Source organism: Gasterosteus aculeatus, chromosome 18 (assembly GCF_964276395.1).
Source record: "Gasterosteus aculeatus chromosome 18, fGasAcu3.hap1.1, whole genome shotgun sequence".
Lineage (NCBI taxonomy): Eukaryota > Metazoa > Chordata > Actinopteri > Perciformes > Gasterosteidae > Gasterosteus > Gasterosteus aculeatus.
The window spans coordinates 7,153,698-7,160,013 of NC_135706.1; positions in this window are offsets into that span (position 1 = coordinate 7,153,698).

The following is a 6,316-nucleotide window of genomic DNA, read 5'->3' on the forward strand; positions in this document are numbered from 1 at the left end:
AGAATTAGCATACACTTTGATGGATCTGTTTATTTACAATCTAATATCATTTAGGTTAATCAGTCACAGTAAACCAACCAAATACGTTCAGATAGCAAACAGATCTGGGATACTGCTTTATTTGGTCATTTTCTTTCTATGCAAAGAATTATTATTCAAATAATGGAAATATATTCAATAGAATAATTATGAAATCATATCATAAAAAACAAGGTCCACTGACAAAGTCACAGTATTTAATTGCAGGTATTTAATTTCAAGGCTGGCACGATGAATTCTCAAGCTGCACGGTCATCTCCCACCTGGGAAAGACTATTTTGTCGACTTGTGCAGGAGTGTCCGAGGCTGGGAGCCGTACGTTAGTTAGACGAACAGTTGGATGACGGGTTGTACAGAATCTGTTGAATGAAAACCACAACAGCGCTGGTGAGGGCAGGTGTCTCAGTCTCGCGGCCGCATCCTGCCCGCCGCAGGTGTCCGACGAGCGCCGCCGGACCGTCAGCGCCGCCCCCTCGCCGGGTACCGGTCGCCGGTCGGACCGTCAGCACCACACTTCAATATTAACCCCGAAGTTTAGTTTCTGACTCACCGATCAGTCGATTATTTGTACGTAAAATCCACCCGCCGCTGTTTCCTCGTGAAGACGTCGATCGCAGCGGTGTAAACTCGTCTCAGATCGGTGATATCGTTGAACACCGCCGTCATATTGAATTTCGCGGGGATTAGCCTTACAACGTGGCTGGCGTAGTGACGTCACCGCGCAAATGTCCAGCAATATCTCGATTTTAATTGGTCCATGTGAAACGTAACGCAGATGATTACTTGTATAACTTGCAAAGGCACAGCAGAGTTGTAATTTTCGCCGTAACCCTGTGAGTGACTAATAATTGGCGCTATAAACACATAAAGTGTTCTCTTATAGTGTGAGGCACTTAAACAAACAGACCAAAAAAAATTGAATCGAAACCATATGTGCAAGTATTTACTCAGATACATCAGACATCTTTCCTCCAAGATTCACATGTTGCATGTAATATATTTCCACAAATACAAGTTGAAGTAGTCTAAAGGAAAGGATACGAATTCTTGAAAACAGCACATCGTTCAGTACAACATATTATCATTCTACACTGTGCACAGACCACAACTGATTTGAATAGCATTTAGTAATAAATAATTTAAAAAAATTGTAGCCAAATGTTTTTTAGTGATAGGGATTCTGTTTAGGTCTCAAACAGACAACTCTGGTCAAATGCTATTCTTGCATGGCCAGTTAACGATTCACTTCATTGAAGCTGCAATAAAACAAAGGAAAGAAGCGTGAACTTGCATGCAAAACCCTCAATTGTCCCCTTTTAAGTAAGACGTGGATGGGGAACCTTACTGGACTCTGACAAAACGGCAAGAAAAGGACCACCAAGTAAATATCTTCAAAGAGGGGAGGGGGAGGGCATTTCAGACCAGAATATCACTGTGCACTTTTCATAGTTCTACCATAGTTCACGTTTTGAAAAACCTGGTATGTACAATGCAATGAGCAGTTTTTAAACTCTTTGTGCTATATATTTTTATAGACACAGATAACATGAAAAAGCTCATCATTTTGCAACAGGGAAGTTGAATATCTTGTGCGGTCTTACGTCGCTGATATTGCAAGCTGCAAAATGTATTTACTTACCCGATAATTGAACAAAAAAAATGAAATAATATTGTCTGCATATATTTAGAATCCTTTCATTCCCTTAAATGGAGTAATTGCACGTGCAATTAGAACCAAAAACAAAAAATAAGAAATGTGAGCCTTATTTACAGTTTTTCTCGATTGCTTAAACACAATTTTGACTGCTTTGTTTTGTTTTTCATTTCACTCACACAATTAGCGCAACCACACACCCAATGAGCAAAACACCTCAGATCCATTGCAAAATGAAACACTCTTGTAAAAACTATACACTAATTTAACAAAACCATCTTTTGTTACCATATGAAACACACACGTTGCATATGACGGAATTCTGTTTGTACCACTTACACACTGCTGTTATAAACCTAAAACACTTTTAGCAAATCTATTTCTCAGTGATTAGAGTAGTGTAAGTGAAGTACACAGAGAAAGTGCAAATATTCAATAAATTCGCCAAACACTACACAAGACCAATGCTGCAGACTGATGAAAATATTATTTAATTCTCTCCATATACACAAACCAGTCAAACATGGAGAATCACAACAAAAACAACTAAACTTGTCCCAGTTTTCATAACTGCATAACACTGTAAGCTATCGGACAAACATAACATCATATCCAGTACCAAAAAAAAGATCTAACCCCCCCCCCGAAAATACTGTACTATGCATCATCTCTCCGCCTAGCTGGATCCGGCCAGAGAAACTCATCCACATCACAGGCAATATCCTCATTGGCCAGACAGCGTGGGAAGAACCGTCGGGAATGCCGAATCCATCCCTGTACTGCCACAGCGTCAATTTGGTCACAGGCGTCCTCCATGGCCTGAATGAGGGGTACCTGAGCCTGGAGCCGGAGATCGTACACCTTCCACCGCCATGCCGAGAAAAACTCCTCGATATTCTTACGTAGATGATATTGCAAGCTGCAAAATGTCTTTACTTACCCGATAAATAATATTGTCTGCATATATTTAGAATGCTTTCATGATCATGAACGCATATGAGGAGATAATATGTGAATTTGAATCATTTCTGTCGGATGATTTGAACGTATTATAGATATTTTACGTTGTTCATTCTGTACGTCCATCACAGTCTGTCCGTCCCAGGGAGGATCGTCCTGTGTCTCTCTAAAGGTTTCTTCCTTCCTTTCCTTTATTCTCCCCATCGAATACTTGTTCATTGTTTGGGGAGTTTTTCTTGAATTACATTCATGAACACGTGACATTTGAAAAAGAACAGAACAATCTATTGGCTCGTATAATATTTCCCTTCAACAACACAAAACACATTAACAGGTGATTACGCACAATGCCATCGACACACTTTCAGGGCACCCACGTGTTCTGCTCTGCCCTTATGCCGTTATATTTGTGCCACCATCCTGAGCGTGTAACTTTAAGTTTTGAGCACAGAGAACTATATTTTAGCAAAGAAAAACATATTCCGTGCGCGCAGTTCACAACGCTTCCTAAAGAAGACGGAAAAAAGTGATATTAGAAGTCCGGCTAGCCACCATCAGACATGACCCAAGCAAATGATGAGAACAGCAAGTGTTTTAATCCAGGCCATTAGCATTTAGCACAAATGCTGCAAACTTCAACAACTCGCTGAGCTTCCGCGATGCTGTAGGTAGTCCTACTAGCGTTGTGATTGAAGACCAACAGCCAATCACAATGGACCTTCTTTAGTTCTCTGATTGGTTGGTTTTGTGGCACAAATGTAACGCTGCTGCAAGTCGAGCGAGCGCAGAGCGAAGAGGTGGAGAGAGCGCAGCAACGGCTGCCTGCGCGCAGAAAACCAGTTTGTGGAGAGGGCACCTGAGTAAACTGCGCGCACGGAATATGTTTTTCTTTGCTAAAATATAGTTCTCCGTGCTCAAAATTTAAAATTACGCGCTCAGGATGGTGGCACAATGGTGGGGGGGCCCAAATATGTTCAATGAAATAATCAATCCCAGATTACATTAGTGAGCACGTATATGATGGAATATTTCCTACACTGAATATTTCAGTAAAAGAGACTTGTATAATTGTCTAAAATTTTATTCATTTCAAGTCACATCTACAAATACTTTTATCCGGCCAATTTAAGGTAATAGTAATAATAAATACCTGTTGAGTAATTCCACAACGTGTACTTGAAAAAGCAGACATTTTAATAACTGGACAATTACAACGGTTGTTTTAATATCTGACAACACACAATCCTTAAAGAGAACAAGAATCGCTGAAATTGCTAAAATTTGATTATTGAAAGCGTTGGCAACGAATTTCATTATCGATTCGTTGTGTCGGTTCAAAGAAAGACGCAGAATGCTTTTGTCTGCATATATTTCTATTTCTATTGCATCAATGTAATTTCATTTAATATTGCACTTTTTGTATATATTGTGGATGTAGTAAAATTACCTGTTCACTGTTTATGTGTTTTGTGTTATTGACGGGAAATACGAGCCACTAGATTGCTGTGTTATTTTTCAATGGTCACGCGTTGACGATCTCCTAAATGCGTGTACAACGTACAAGGTTTGGGGATTGGTCATTTCATTGAACATATTTGGCTTCACCCAGCCACCTAGCTGACCGGCCGGCGCCCGACCCACCACCTTGCCAGTCGGTCAGCTAGGCGGCCAAGCCAGCAAACTTACATTGCTAAGTTGAATAAACAGGTACTATACGGTCATGTGAACTTAGAGAGATCAGTCCAGAGCTGAGTTAAACACAACATTACGAGTTGTACCAAATTGTAAATCCAATTTGATTTTTCTCAAAAGTCTCCAACATTTGGTGGCAGAATACGTGTATTTTAACCATTTATTTAATTATATTAAACTGTTTATTTTATTTAGCCAGGTTAGTACAGATGTATTTAATGCAGTTCATTTTATGTGATTTTTATGGTTCATTTGCAACCATTGTTGCATAATCTTGTTATATTTATTTTAGGGAAGAGGGAACACGTGTTTATTAAGCAGTACGTAATGAGAGTTTATGAATACAGACGTTTGTTTTCATTAATTGTGGTTTATTTGTCACACTTCCATCCAAAATGGAACGGTTAGGCCCAAGAGGTCAAAGGGCCCTGATGATAAGAAATAATGTTGGTCAAATGCTGCGGTATAAGGAAAATGACTTGTATGGCTTCATGGCATTCAGACATTTTGACTGTAGAATATTTGACATGTTTCTCACTAGGCAAGAACAATTAAGAAATTAATTGATTCTCTTTTCTCCATTGCCTCCATGTAATATTTCACGTGACCCTTAGAGTGAATCACCTGTTCACTATTCATGCGATTGCCAGGGAACACTGCCATGACATTTTTGAGAATTGTCATAACTACATGTACAAGGTTTTAAGTAATTGATATAGTACAAAAGGTTTTCTTTTGATTTGAAGATTTTTGGTTTCAGTCACGGTTTGCCCCCATTGCATTGTGGGTAATGACGAAAATGAACAAAAGTGTAATCCTATTCATATGAGAATAAGAAATGAACGTGTTCACTAGTGGAATTTGGGATTGATTATTTCATTAAACATATTTGCCCTCCCACCACCCACCGAAATTTGGCTCTCACCCAAATCTCAGAAATTTGGCAACCCAATTTTGAATTTTGGCACTCACACACCGAATCTTCAATTTGGGACCGAATCTTTGCGGCCAGACCAGCTCGCGACAGCCTCCTGGCTGCAGGGCCAGGAGGCTGGCCGCGAGCTGGTCAGCCGACTTCCACATGCCTTATGTTTGGACTCGGGGCCTATAACTAAACGTCCCAGTGACGTTTGGTGAGGTCAGTAAGTGTCATATCGCCGCTAATTATAGTGGACACGTCATTACCCACAATGCAATGGGGTGGGGGCGGTGATGTTTAGAACTAGATCTCAAGATTCTTACAGCTTGTAGTAGGACCACCATTTACGCTGCGTTTTGATACAGCTGCAGCGGTCGGTTGAGTTGGTCCATCAGTAGGTGGGCTTGATCCGGATGATCCTGCACCTCGCTGTCCAGCACCACCAGGCGGCTGTGACATGCATCCAGCCAGACCGTCAGCGCCGCCCCCTCGCCGGGGACCGGTCGCCGGTCGGACCGTCAGCACCACACTTCAATATTAACCCCGAAGTTTAGTTTCTGACTCACCGATCAGTCGATTATTTGTACGTAAAATCCACCCGCCGCTGTTTCCTCGTGAAGACGTCGATCGCAGCGGTGTAAACTCGTCTCAGATCGGTGATATCGTTGAACACCGCCGTCATATTGACTTTGAATTTCGCGGGGATTAGCCTTACAACGCGGCTGGCGTAGTGACGTCACCGCGCAAATGTCCAGCAATATCTCGATTTTAATTGGTCCATGTGAAACGTAACGCAGATGCTTACTTGTATAACTTGCAAAGGTACAGCAGAGTTGTAATTTTCGCCGTAACCCTATGAGTGACTAATAATTGGCGCTATAAACACATAAAGTGTTCTCTTATAGTGTGAGGCACTTAAACAAACAGAAAAAAAAATCGAATCCAGTCGGCCAATGAGGAAGTAATACAAGTTTTGAGAATCTGCATCTATCCACCATATTATATTCAACTATATGATGAAACACCATCGGGTTTGAGTTCACCGCGATGTT